At 36.4% G+C, this 15,318-nt stretch overlaps 1 long non-coding RNA gene across 1 annotated transcript in view; it reads right to left on the bottom strand.

Annotated features, from left to right (window-relative positions):
* Positions 1 to 11,179, bottom strand: part of LOC118148898 (uncharacterized) — a 37,514-nt gene extending 26,335 nt beyond the window's left edge. Inside the window, exon 1 of the long non-coding RNA XR_013528861.1 lies at positions 11,105 to 11,179. This is a non-coding gene — a long non-coding RNA (uncharacterized LOC118148898). The remainder of the gene's footprint in view (positions 1 to 11,104) is intronic.
* Between the last annotated feature and the right edge of the window lie 4,139 nt (positions 11,180 to 15,318).

Here is a 15,318-nt window from a genome sequence, read left to right as displayed (position 1 = left end):
AAGTCAATAATAAAGCATGTTAACCATTTTTCTGTTGTGCAGGTGCTGCTTTTTGGATATTGTAATGCTAAGAAAATATGACCAGAAGAGAGAGAGAGAGACAGAGAGACAGAGAGAGAGAGAGAGGAGAGAGAGAGAACTGATGATGGAATGCTTCATCTTATCAAAAGTCAGCAAAATATTGTATATGGGTGTTAAAGGCTAAATACTGAGATATGCATGATGATTCCAGTCTTTAGTTTAATACATAGATATGTATTCTGATTTTAGAGCACCTAGGAAGGGAGGAGTAGAGTTGAGGATGACCAGAGGAGTGAGGAAAGTGTAGGGCAGAAACAATGTATTTGTCTGGGTTTAACCCTCTGTCTATCCCCTTCCCAGTGCTCTGCTTCCAAGCAGAGACTTTGTAAGTAAAGTGGTCCTTACCAAATGGAGCCCATGAAAATCACCACCACCAGTCTATTGGCAAAATTCATTTTTGCATGAAGTTTCTCCTTTTTAAAGATGAGTAAAATGATAAAATGCAAATAAGATTTGTGAGAAAGTAATACAAATTTAATAAGAAGAAAAATTTTTCTGAAGAATCAGAGAGAAATGCAATTGCTTAAAGTTGGTTAACAAAAAACGGGAAGAAAACCTGGGTGTCCACAATAGGATAAGTAGAGACATGGTAAATAGAATGTGGTGATGCAGACACAAAAAGAGATCAGGTTAAGAAAAAATCAGAAGAGGTGCAAAGCACATAAACTGAGATTTAAAATAACAAAAAGAAAGGGAAAAGCAAAACTAAGAGAGATCAGCTCCAAAATTTCAGCAGGAGAATAACATTCTGCATAAAAAAATAATGTCAAACTCTAACTTGCATGTTCTCTTAAAATAATAAAGGAAAAAAGAGATAAAATTAATAACAGAGAAAATGAAAGGGATAAAAAGATTTGGAGTTAAAAATTGTAGGTGCTCCTAAGCTGTAGATCAAGTAATGCAAAAGCCAACAACAACAAAAAAGTAAATTTAAAAAACTTTCTGCAACTGAAATGAGTAATTATTAGAAATATAAATGAAGAAAGAAAGAGAAGGAAAGAAAGGAAAGAGGGAAAGAAGGGATAGAAGGAAGGAGGAAGGGAGAGAGGGAAGGGAAGGATGCAGGAGGAGAGGTAGGGAGAAAGAGAGTTAGAAGAAAACAAGCAATTTTTGTGACAACAGAACCACATCTAGACACTTCCTGTTGAATTTTTGCATAATACAAGTAAAGATAAAATTCTGCAATATTTAGAACATGGAAAAAATTACCGCCAACAGCAATAAGAAAATGCTTACCTACAGATTATTTTCTTTATATGTCTAACTCCTATTGTTGAGAAAATGTCCTGTAAAATCAGAATTTGATTGACAAAGATTGCAAGTCAAGCATTTTATTTTAAGCACATTTGATCTTTGTGGTCAAGGCAACAGAAAAAATCATCAGCACAATGTACATCACTTTACTGAAAAACTTAGAGGAGATGAATAGACACATTTTAAATCCCTTATCTGCACTGAAGCCAAAGGATAATTTTATTCTGAAGTTTAAAAACAGTAATGTTTAAATATTGCTTTTGTAAAACAGCGGTAGCCACAAATTAATTAATAATAGAATATTACATAATTTAAACTTTCTTTTATTGGTCATTTTGATAAAACTGCTTTTCTATTATAACTAATGGTGGAATAAGTCTATTTCAGAGAAGCTTTTAACAGTAATTTTCTTATAATTAACTTTTGAAATGACATAAATTTAAGGTGTTCTGTGGAATAATAGTATAAAAAAGTTTATTATATGATACTAGGGACAAAAGCGGAAAACAAGAGATCATATATAGTAAGAAGTGTAAACACACCACACATACCTACATAAACATGAACACACACGCATACTCTCACACAAACACACAATTAAAAGTATCCATTTGATTATAAAACTGCAGATTATTTTATTGTTTTTTCTTTTTAATACTTTTAAATTTTCTTCAATCACAATGCATTTCTATTATAATCAGAAAAGTCAATCATCAAATTAATAAAACAGAATTATCAAATTGATAAAGCTGTCACACTGACCCTCTACTGGGCTGTAAACTCTTAGGCAGTCTGTGGATGGCAAAGCTAAAAGAGCACTGTAACCCTGCTTTTGGAGCTTCAGAGGTCACGGGGACTCCACCCCTCCAGACACTGCCCTTGGACCTGCACAGAGTTTTCCTCCTGCCAGTCCCCAAAAGTGCTCACCTTGGCTCCTGCGCTCGCTTTCCTGTGCTCCCCTCTCGTGAGGGGTGGAACGCAATAGTGTCTATTGAGTGGAGTTTGCCCCTGCCTAGCCAAAGTGGCCAGCTAGGTCCAGTGCCTGACTCCAGTTCCCACCCATGAAGGGGTCAGGGAAATAACCTGGTTCAATATTATATTGTGAATATTACTTCTTGTAATTGATGACTGTTGTAATAAGAACACTTTTGGATCAATAATAATCCTATGCTGCCTTTTTAAAATAAATGCAGATATTAAAAACCCTTCTCCAAGTAAATAAGTAGATAAGTAAGTAGATGAGATGGATAAGAGTTTTATTATTCTGTGTTAAGTATATAAACTTACTCAGAATGATATGACAAAAAATGCAAAGTGGCCTATCATCAAAATTATATTTAGTAATCTATAACTTGATCATTAATTATGTTCTCTTTCAATTTTGTTGAAATAAAATATGAAACCACACGACTTAGAAAGACATTTGTTACCCAATCAGTAGTTATTAACTTTCTTAGTATCTGGGAGTATACCAAATACATTTTATAAATCTTATAAATGTATAATTTATTATAGTGCTACACTTTCACCTGGAGCCACTTTATTAAGGCTAACATAAAAAAATGGTGAGAGAAAATTAAATTTTCATCATGTTACGGCCTTGCTGACTTTTTAAAATGAAATGCCTATTTTAACACATGCACGACATATTTTCAAAAACTCTGGAGTTCCATAAACTACTAATGAATGGATCAACAAATAAGGTATTATTATTATAATACCACACAATGGTAAAAGTAAATATCCACTCAATGAAATATTATTGAACAATAAAAACGAATAAAGTACTAATACATGCTACACATGGGTGAACCTAAAAATATGTTACATGAGAGAATTCAGTTACAAAAGAAAAACTCCACATGGCATGATTCCACTTATATGAAATGTCCAGAATAGATAAGTCTAGACAGAAAGTAAGAGGAGCAGGAATGGGAAATGACTGCTAATAGGTACAGGGTTGTTTCGTGGTGACATTCTAAAATTAGATTGTGTTGACAGCTACACAACTCTGAATATACTAAAAACCACTGGACTAAGCACATTGAATCGGTATATTTTGTGGTTTGTGAATTATATCTCAATCAAACTGTTAAAAAAGCATTCAAGCTTCGAATTCAGTTTATATAATTCATGGAAAATGTCTGCTATATAACTTTATTGGTAAAGCCAGTCCTGATTCTTCCTGCCATAAAAACTGCCCTCACTTTAAAATTAAATTAAATGTGCATATTAATGTTTCCCTTTTATAACCATCTTACTTCCAAACACCAGAATAGCTGGGGATGAGTTTATCTCATTAATTCACATATCAATTTTTTAAAGTGCTGGCTGGATACCCTGAAATTCATTATACTAATTGTTCTAATGTCAATAGCCAGTGCTGTGTGCAAATCAGTACTGTCTTTTGGCCACAAAAGCTTGTGTTTTTGTTTGTTTTAAACAATGTTTCTGAAGAGGAGACTAAGGCAGAAATTTGAGCAAGACGTCCCTTGTTACAGCAACTATGTTTGAATCAATAAATACGTTTTCTTTTCTGTAAATCTATATGAACTTGAATAAATTGATATTCAGCCATAGTTGAATCATAGGCAAGTCTTTGAATGCTGTAATGGCATTAGTAATGCTTTTTCATTGCTGTAGAGGCAGATATAAATGACTGGCCTCGAACGACTGGAAACCTCTAAGTATTCACCAATCTGTAGCCATAGCGCTTATTCATCGTAACTTGCGAAGAGACATTTCCTATCTTGTACCAATTCTCACATTCCACAAAGCACATGGGCATCTTACTCGAAAATGAGTTTAATCTCAAACATACACTTGACATGTCACATCTTTCTATTTATTAACAGTGCACCAGGTATAACAAACTTTTATCTGTTATATGAAACTTCCTGACCTTTGCATTTAGACTTGTATGAAGTTTTCAAAGCCAACTTCAATAATTGTGTACAAGTATTAAGCTTATATACATATGTACTAGCACTCTACATTTTCTCATAAACAATGAAAAATTTAGAGTCTGGATGTTTTGTAAGCAAGTAAATAGTAAGAGATATTGTTTCAAATTCTTATCTGAAAAGTATATCAAGAGATTCTCCCTCAGGAAAGATGCATCTTGAAAAAGTCAGAAAGTGGGGGAGATAAGAGATTACTAAAGAAAACTGATAAAATTTAATTCTCTAATATCTCTGAATTCATAACCAAAGTAGCATGGGGCAAAATAACACATTTCTGATGCCGTATTTTGCCTATAACAGAAATATGTATAAACTGGGGAGGATGGCACTAAGGCCTGTTACAGATATGACATTTTGCTTACAAAAGCTTTCACAGACACCAATATTTCGAACTGTCTCTTGATTTGTGTCTTGAATGTTTTTAACTCCTGAAAACTGAATCATGTTACAACACTGGATGTGTAAGAGTTACATCCTTCTGTACTAGGGAGAAGGGTTGCTATAAATGGGTAGCTGGTAATGGAGAAATGGAATGAAGTACCTCCCCCTTAGGTTCAGTTTAAGGATCTGAAAGTAGATTTTCTTACAAATATTTGTGCCTTTTGAAAAGCCTTTGTGTATGTTTTCCTTAATCTACTTATGCTGCAATGACAAAATGCCTGAGATTTGGTAATTTATAAGAAACATAAATTTATGTATCACATTCTGAAGGCTGGGAAGCCCAAGATCACAATCAAGGCACCAGCAGGTTCAGTGTCTGGTGAAGACCCCATTCCCAGCTTACAGAATGATGCCTTGTTGTTGCCTTTTCTGCAGGGAATGAACACTAGGTCCTCCTAGGATGGAAGGAGGAAGGGCAAAAGAACCTAAGCTAGTTCCCCCCAGCCTTGTATATGGCATTAATCCATTCATGAGCCCTCATGTCTTAATTCCTTCCCGAAAAGCCTCACCTGTTACTACTATCACAATGGGGATTAAGTTTCAACATATAAATTTTGAAAGACACATTCAGACCATAGCAATATTCATGCATATGTAGAGCCTAAAGACCACTGATCTGCCTGAATTCACTTTCTAAAGAAAATTATTTTAAATAATATTCTTTTAAATACCTAAAAAATACCATCAGTGATCCTTCAGAGAAGTAGACATTTACAAGGAAGAGATTTTCACTAACTTCTGTGGGTATGCCTGGGACAGTTTGTCTTACAATATAGGTCACATGGCATACATGTGAAGAGTTTGGAAGTGAGAGAACACCACAAATAGATCCTTCCCCAAAGAGCAATTGAGATGCAATAAGGCCTAAAATGCTAATTTGGAGCAGAGTAGATGGCTATATCTAGTATACGGTGAATAGAGAAATAAACAAAACTTTGGAACATAGATATCCTTTGCTATCAGAATTCTCACTATGCAAATATTTGCTATTATGACTTGCAGTTACCTTTACAAATAAAAATCATTATTTGAAGAAAAACTGACCATAAAAATATACATGCACATACAATGAGAAATACTTAAAACACTTTATTCCAAGATGTATATTTAGAGGTGTGTGGATGGGTAAATCTGGTCCCCCTTTTCCCAATATTATCAGAATCAAGTTTCCTATTTGAGTTCTTTCTTCTTTCATAGATTCAGCTGTAGATTTAAAGGATGGTTTTTGGCATTCAGTTTCTGATTTTCTATTTCTGAGGAGAACGCACAGTCCACAAGCACCTTGAATTCGGACACGGATGACCTCACTCTTGCCTCACCTCACTGACGTTCTTCCTTGTCTGCTCCGAATAATGACAGTGATTAGCTGGCCACCTTTTCCATTCGGTTTTTCTTTTTTTTCTTTGACACCAAGTGGTTGACATCACCTTGTTTCTGCTGCCATCAAACTTCATGTGTAACCCTCCCAATGGTAGCTAATTTTTATTACCTAATAGTGTTATTTTATTTGTTACTTTATTTGCATTTGCTATACACCTTTATTATTTTACTATATTTACATAAAGGTCATATTTGCTGTGTTTTAGGAGAGAAATATAGTTTGAAGCTGATACTGTATACTACACTCTACTGAGTTCATTAAATACTAATTAGACAGTTGGCATTTTATATAATATATATTATATAGAAGTTTTTGGTAAATTACTTAAATGTTAGTATTTAAAAGTATTTGGGTATATTTCAGAAAATTATTTTGGAATTTTTGGATGGGTTTGAAATGCATTTTTATTGTTTCCATTTACAATGTAGAATATAAGCTCTTATCCTCAAATTTGCTATCAAATACATTTTCAAGAAACGATTGTGTTCAAAGGACAAAGGATGCCTGCACCGGCATCAAATCATGAATCATAAGAGCTAATGCTTTAAGCGATTGATTTTGTTGATTATTGACAGATTGCTTCTCACATGGACAGCACTGTGGAGCAGCTAAATGTTAGATAACAGCAATAATTTTATTTAAAGGCATTTATAATAGTACTGAGAAACCCTGGGAGAACAGTTGATAAAATCAAAATAACAAATACATATAAAAATGAACCTATTGTCGAGCTGTCAGAGAATCTATTGAAAGAAAATGCTTTTAATATTGTATTAAATAGACCAAGAAGAATATAGAATTCAATTTTTATTTTAAAAATGTTAAATGTGTACATAAAACACACTATCTCTGGAAGGAAACAGTTCACTTGATTTTTATTTTTCATTGAGATGGAGTTTTGCTCTTATTGCCCAGGCTGGAGTGCAGTGGTACAATCTCGGATCACTGCAACTTCTGCCTCCTGGGTTCAAGCAATTCTCCTGCCTCAGCTTCCCGAGTAGCTGGGACTACAAGTGTTTGCCACACGCAATGCTAAGTTTTGTATTTTTAGTAGAGATGGAGTTTCTCTGAATTGCCCAGATTGGCCTTGAATGCCTGACCTCAGGTGATCCACCGGCCTTGGCCTCCCAAAGTGCTGGCATTTCAGGTGAGCCACTGTGCCCGGCCATTTTGTGTCTTCATCTTACCTACTTTTTTCTATAATGAGAATCTATATTGTTATAATGATAACAAAACTTTCGAATATTTTGTCTGATTTTCTGATGGATAAGCTTTTTAAAGCACAGGAATAATCCATAGATAAAAAGATTAATACATATAGCTCCTGAAAATGTAAACTTTTGTGTCATATTTACCATAAGCAGCATTAAAGGCAAACTGCACTCATACTGACAAAATGTTAGTCATATATTTAATTTGTAAGAAACTTTCAATAATGTATAAGATAATACTTCAAGAGTAAGATATTTATTTAAAAATAGGCGAAGATCAATTTACAAAAGAAACACAAGTAGAAAATAATGTTAAGAAAGAATTCCCAAAATTAATAGAGGTTTAAATGAAAAGAAGACATTGCCTTTCAACTGTTACAGTGGATAAAGTGAAATAAGATCGTAACACTTGAGGGGACCATCTCCTGCCCTTGTGGCGGCATATCCGAGACAGGAAACCAGCCAGGAAGGTGAGCCCTCAGTGAGCCAGCATATCCATTGGAGGCAGACCAGAACAAGAGACTACCAGGGATCATGGACATAGGGGAGGGAAGTGCATATGGAATGGAATGCAAGCATTTTTATCTATTATAAAAAGTAATGACCCCATAAATCTCTGAAAGAAAAAAAAACAGAATCTGACATCTGGTTTGACATTTATCCTGCATTTAAATTTTCTCTACCATTTTTCATTGCACACTTGTTTGCGTTAGTTTTGTTCTTAATCATATTTTCATGTTTATGTTTCTTATTCAACTTGTGTATAGGATTCTTTTTTTTTTTTTAAGGCAGAGTTTCCTCTTGTTACCCAGTCCAGAGTGCAACGGCGCGATCTCGGCTCACCGCAACCTCCGCCTCCTGGTTTCAGGCAATTCTCCTGCCTCAGCCTCCTGAGTAGCTTGGATTACAGGCACGCGCCACCATGCCCAGCTAATTTTTTGTATTTTTAGTAGAGATGGGGTTTCACCATGTTTACCAGGATGGTCTCGATCTGTTGACCTCGTGATCCACCCGCCTCGGCCTCCCAAAGTGCTGGGATTACAGGCTTGAGCCACCGCGCCCGGCCGTGTATAGGATTCTTACCAGCAGAAAACTGTATAATTGTTTCTTGTATATGAACCCCTCTAACCAAGGCCCAGTGAATTATGTATGTCACTGCAGTTTAGCTGTGGCCTCAAGCTGGCATATTCCACTCAGAAAATAAGACTGATGCAATTATTTAAAACCATGTCTTTTAGAAGGCTATGTGGTACCAGAATATTGTAATCTATGTTTCTTGAGGAGGGTGTCTTTCTTCTAACACAAGTACATTATCTTAACAAGTGCATTATTCACTTGGTTCATGTCACATTAGCCAAACGCCTTGTTTATTGCCAGTGTCCATTTGATTGCTTCATGTTCGCTTCTGACTGTTGATATTCTGGGTATAACTATCGTTAGATATTTTGATTATTGCTTCTTTTTCATACTATGGCCTCAAAACACACACAGTTCCTGGAAAATTTTCTTCTGCATTTTGCTCCATCTCATCACATTTCTAAGAACGTTTTAGAGGGTGTATTAGTTCATTTTCACACTGCTATAAAGAAATACCTGAGACTGGGTAATTTATAAAGGAAAGAGGTTTAAATGCCTCAGGAAACTTACCATTATGGTGGAAGGTAAAGGGGAAACAAGTTCCTTCTTCACAGGGTGGCAGAAGACAGACGAATGAAGGCGGAACTTCAAACATGTATAAACCATTGGATCTCCTGAGAACCTAGTCACCATGAGAACAGCATGGGGGAAACTGCCCCCATGATCTCATTGCCACCCTCTCTTCACACTTGGGGATTACAGGTCACTTTCTTGACACATGGGGACTATAAATCAAGATGAGATTTGGGTGGGACACAGAGTCAAACCATTACAGAGGCATTGCTAGATTGGCATCCTGGACAATCTCCCACTGGTTTTTTCTCTTAACTCAACCTGGTAGTATTTCATCTCTTTCTCAATAGAGCATATGGGGGCTCTTGCACTCAATGGTTTAAAAGTAGGGCTGTCCACTATTCAGCGCAAAGACATGGAATCAATCCAAATGTCCAGTACTGATTAACTGAGTAAAGAAAATATGGTACAATTACACCATGGAATATTATGCAGCCATAAATAAGAATGAGATTATATCCTTTGCAGGAACATAGATAGAGCTGCAAGCCATTGTCCTCAGAAAACTAACACGGGAACAGAAAAGCAAACACCACATGTTCTCACTTATAAGTGGGAGCTGAATAATGAGAACACCTGGACACAGGGGGGGGAACAACACACACTGGGCCTGTCGGGGGGTGGGGGGAGGGAGAGCATCAATATAAATAGCTAATGAATGCAGAGCTTAATACCTAGGTGATGTTCTCATAGGAGCAGCAAAACACTATGCACATGTTTTCCTGCATAACAAACCTGCACGCCCTGCACGTGCATTCTGGAATTTAAAATTAAATTAAATTAAATTAAAGATTTTTAAAACCCTCTAAATTGATTGAAAATAAATAATTTTTTTTAAGACGTGGTTTCACCATGTTGGTCAGGCTGGTCTTGAACTCCCGACCTCAGGTGAACTGCTCACCTTGGCCTCCAAAGTGCTTGGATTACAGGCGTGAGCCACCATGTCCGGCAGAAAATAAATAAATTTTTTAAAAAGTATGACTGCCTATGATGATTCAAGACACTATGTTGCAGGTAGATGTAGCATTAATTACTGGCAGTAGTAGCCCTTGAGGATTCTGAAATAGACAGGTCTCCATGCCCAAGATAATGAATAAATAAAAATAAAAATGGAAAACTGATGTATGGGGAGGGGTGTGGAGAAGGATAGAGGAAATAATTCCAGTGCCAATGGTCAAGCAATGAGAAATATCTGGTTCCCATTACATTCCATGGAGTTCAAAATTAATCTTGGTTGATGGCAAATAATTGCTTGATAGGTGGTAAGACTCTAAAAATTCTGTCCACTTAAGCAAACAGAGGACAAGATGAAGTATAAGTGCACATATTCTACTTCATCTCCTTGATCTCAAGGAATACATTCTGATTAGATACTGTTTGTTTAACCTTTAGAAAGCAAAAACTGTAATGAACATTGAGTGTCTACTAGGTAGAATGCTTTGTTTAAAAAATAATAATAATAGCTAATAGTTATGGCAGCTTACTATTTGCCAGGCAATATCCTAAATGCTTTTACGGTTTTGTCATTTAAACTCTAAAAAAAACCTGTGAGATAGTTGTTATAATGACTCCCATTTTGCATGGGAAAATGACATTAAGAGAGATACTTAACTTTTCCATGTTACATAGCTAATAAATGGCCGGCCTGACATGCATAATCTCACTTATCAGTCATTATATAACTATCTATAGATAAGTATTTATTAAAATATATATGGCTAACCTTAAAGCATTCTTGAAATTAATGTTAGTATGTCTATTTCATATTGTTCTGTTGTATGGAATGCTTGTGCTCAGAGTTTGAGTCACTTGTCAAGGGTCACACAGGTAATAAACTGTTGTGAAAAATAAAAGATTAAACTTCAGTCCCTTCTGACTGTAACTGATGCCCTTTATCTACAATGCCAACCTTAGAACCTGTATTAAAAGATTAAGATTTTACAAATTACTCTGAAATGTCATTATAACATGGAAACAAGGTCACATGCCTGATGCTCATCTTTTGTACAATATAAAAATAATATTCACAATAAGGCTATTTAAATTATACTTTATTTTCTTACCTTATATTTATTCCTCCTAACAGCCCTGGGAAAATAGGCTTTGGAGCTGGTATTACCCATCTTGTACACATGAATGGACAATTGCTTAGAGACAGAAAACACTTCCCCTGAGGTCACCTGGCTAAGTAAGTGGTGGTGGAAGATTCCCTGGCTTTTAGCCCAGGGTTCCTTTCACACCACAACAACCAAATATGGCTTCTTGTCATTATGTCTGCTTTCAGATTTATTTTTTTGTGTCTCCATTCCTGTATCTGTTGACCTGGAATGAAAATGCAGCATATTACACGTCTGGAATGCTTTAAATTATATTTGGAACTCCCTCCAGTTGGTTCCTATAAGACGTTCTCTATTAGAAATGTTGTGTAACTACTGAGGGCAGGCTGCGTCTACTGATTTTCTTACTGAAAACGAAATTCCAGACAGGGTTCTGGGTTTTAATTAACAGATGCAAACTCCAATTTATGTGGAAGAAGAATGTATTGAAAAGATACAAACATTTGTGGAGGATTAAGAACTAGAACTCAAGAATCAGCCAGGAACCACTGTAGTCTAATGAGTCAAGAATCAAACCATGGTCATGCCTCAGAAACTGCCTAGGATGTGCTGCAGACCGCACCGCCATGGGGCATTTCCTGCTCTCATCATTGTTCTCTATTCTCCTTTGTTAGCACGACTAATCATCTCGAAGTCTCCCTACATCTCTGCGGCTCTCTTTCAAGGTGCTGAGTCTCAGATGAAAGAAACCCTTTGTGAGACTCTAAGTCATTTGTCTTACTGAGATGGAATATCTACCCTCACTGACTTCCCTAGTATGATGGGACTCTGTCCCTGATAAGAACCAAACAGTAGATCGTTGGAAGCCAGAAAACAACAAAAATTGTCCCTTATAGGACCAAAGAGTAAATTTGTCCATCTGATAAAAATCATTTTTTTATGGTAAGTAAGCACCTGGAGTTTAATATTCAAGAAACTTAATCTCTTTCATCTTCCAACATAGATATATAAGCAAATAGACATTCTTTCAACCTATATTGTATGTCCTTGAGCAAATGATCTCACTCTATTTGTGTGCATTTTCAATGATAAAATAACTACTTTATTACTGGTCACTCTCTCCCAGGGAGGCTAAATAGATTTATAACGACAGTAACTTTAAGTACTCAAAAATTATTTACAGAATAATGCTCTAAGGCATATGAAAAATGTTCTCATATTATAGTTCTGATGCACAGAACCCATTCTGTAGATGTTTTAGAGTTTCTGACTTAAAAATTCTTTCCATCAAGACAGATGAAGCGGGAGAGTAAAAGAGGGTGCTATAAAATCCAGATGTGTGTAAATGCATGAAAAACTTCATTTGAAACCAAAAATAAACCTCAGAGAAATAAGTACTGATATGTCACTGGGCTCATGTACTACATGAGGGGGCATCTCTCAAAACAAGGCTACTTGGCAGTCCTTCTCTTTCCATGCAGTTATAAATTGTGTTCTTGAATTCGGATTCAAATCCTGATGACTTGTCATCTACAAATATGCCTTTATGTTAATTTGTGCAACTGTCATTAATAAATGAAATAAATTCAGGGTATTTTCCACATTAAAAATATCCTGATTTTTCTAAGCAAAATAAAACTAACAAAATGCACATGTATCCCTCTGAAGAAATTGAGGAAGTGAAAAAGTAAAAGGTTACAATGTATTATAAAACTGTAAATTGACTATGGAACAGATTTATGATCACATAAAATTTTTAAATAGCATAAGAGCTTGGTCTCCTGTATATGACAGTCTTAGGACATTTACAATTTTATTTAAAAAATTAAAAGGCTCTTCTTGAGCTGCTATGGCACCAAAGATGCCCTGAAACCTCAATAAAAATCTTTTTCACTTTCACATGGAAGAGAAAAGATTGAAAAGAATATCTGGAGCATATAATGTCACAACCAACCTGCCTATCTGAGCTGTAAATATCTTGAATAGATGCTCCTGAAAAGGGCGTAGATGGAATTGTCAGTTACTGAAGTTGATTCAAGCAACACACTTGTGAGCTCCTTTGGTAAGCAGAACTCCTTAAAATTTATGTTTGTATTTTCCATATCACACTACCAAAATGTTGCCTGCCAGTGTTTTTCAGAAGAGACATAACATTGTCTGAATCAAAAAGCCATCTACCTTTCTCTAACATTGACTTTCTAACAAAGATGAGACATTATGAAGGGGATTGCATAATGATAAAACTTTCCCTTCTTACAAAAAGCTTGTAGATTTAAAGTCGGTTTGGTCTTAATAGCAGAAAAATAACTTGAACACCATCGATTTGAAGATATGCTCATGCTTGCTGGTGAAGGAACAAGACCTGGAGCTTAAACCTTCAGCCACTCCCACAGAACAGGAAAATACAGAGAAATACAGAAAGGATTCAAAAAAATAAAGTTTTCAAGATTTTCAAGAAGAACACTTTAGCACCACTAACACTCACAAGTTGAATAGATGATCTATTAAAAGAAATTTCAGTGAAGCCCTGAGTTGGAGTGCATATAATGAAATTGCAAAGAGCTGGACTTCAGACTGAAAGTTTTATCTGGATACCCAAATAGAAAGAAACTTGCTAAAAGAGTTGGATAGAATATTACAGTCCTTGTGCTAATAAAGAAAATAGAGTGAAGAGAAAACTATCAATGAATGTAAAACCTGATTTCTATTTAAATCTTTGTTTAATAATATTGATAATGTAAGTCTTTTTATACAAATTCAATCCATAAAAAGTATTGATGCAAAATGACCCATGCTAAATTTCCTTTTTCATGTAATTCACAAAATGATGTACAAAATAGCATTATACAAATAACTATAATATAATGGCTTCATTACATGCTATAACAGAAGAGTGAGGAACATAGAATTCAGTCTCACTACAGAAGTTAAGTACAACTTTATTGAGTAGCAATTTGCTCTGGACTTTGGAAGATAAGTAGAATTTTCATAGATTTGATTATTATGTGGAAGAAACCTAGGTAGGGAAAAACACTATGATTAAAGACATCGGCATGAAAAATCTTTGCCATATTCTAACAAAAAATATTAGTAGAGTAATACTATGCAGATGTATCAGAATAAAAAGTGAGATGCATAGTTATAAACAGGTTCTCTAAAAAAAAGCAAGAGGGACTTCTGCCCATGGTCTTTAAAGCCCACAGACCAGGAGATTCCTGCCAGGCTGAGAAGTGCCATGGGTTTCCAGCACAGAAATGGGAAGCCATTTCAGCCAGCACCATGGGTGTCCAGCACCAATCTAGGCAGCTGTTCTAGCTGGCACCTAGAATGCCTGTGAGACAAAGCCACCCTTTCCCCTGAAAAGCTGGGGGCTGATGGCAGGGAACCAAGTGATCTGGCAAGGCAGGTCCCACTCCCACAAAGACCAGCAAACTGAAACCCACTGGCTTGAGAGTTTTGCAGCCAGTACAGCAGTTTGAGCTCAACTCAGAATAGTCTAGCTTGGTGGGGGGAAGGCCATCTGCCATTACAGAGGCAGTCTGCCATTACCAGGCAGTTCTAACCTTACCTGTGTAAACAAAATCATGAGGAAGTTTACACAGCAGCTGGGCAGAGCCCGCGGCAGCTCAGCAATGTCTCTGCAGGCAGACTGTGACTAGACTCCCTCCTTGCTGTGCAGGGCATCTCTGAAAAAAAGGCAGTCACACATCAGAAACTTATAATGAAAGCCCCACCTTCTGGGACAGAGCACCTGGGAAAAAGAGTGGTTGTGATATCGGCTGCAGCAGACTTAAACATCCCTGCCCTGAAGCTCTGAAGGGAGCAATGGAGCTCCCAGTGCAGCACTTGAGATTTGATAAGGGACGGACTGCCTCCTCAAATGACTCCCTGACCCTTGTATATCAAAAGAGATACCTTCTACAGGATATCTCTGGGAACATCTGGTGGGTACCCTTCTGGGATGAAGCTACCAGAGGAAGGAGCAGGCAGCAATCCTGGCTGTTCTGCAGCCCCTTCAGGTGGTTCCTAGGCAAGCACAGTCTGGAGTGGACCTTCAGCAATCTTGCAGCAGAGGGACCTGACTGTTAGAAGGAAAACTAAAAAACAGAAAGAAATAGCTTCAACATCAACAGAAAGGATGTCCACTCAGAAACCCCATCCAAAAGTCACCAACTTCAAAGCCCAAAGGTAGATAAATCCATGAAGATGGGAAGAAACCA

Source organism: Callithrix jacchus, chromosome 17, assembly GCF_049354715.1.
Source record: "Callithrix jacchus isolate 240 chromosome 17, calJac240_pri, whole genome shotgun sequence".
Taxonomy (NCBI): domain Eukaryota; kingdom Metazoa; phylum Chordata; class Mammalia; order Primates; family Cebidae; genus Callithrix; species Callithrix jacchus.
This window is presented reverse-complemented; position numbering and strand designations above follow the sequence as displayed.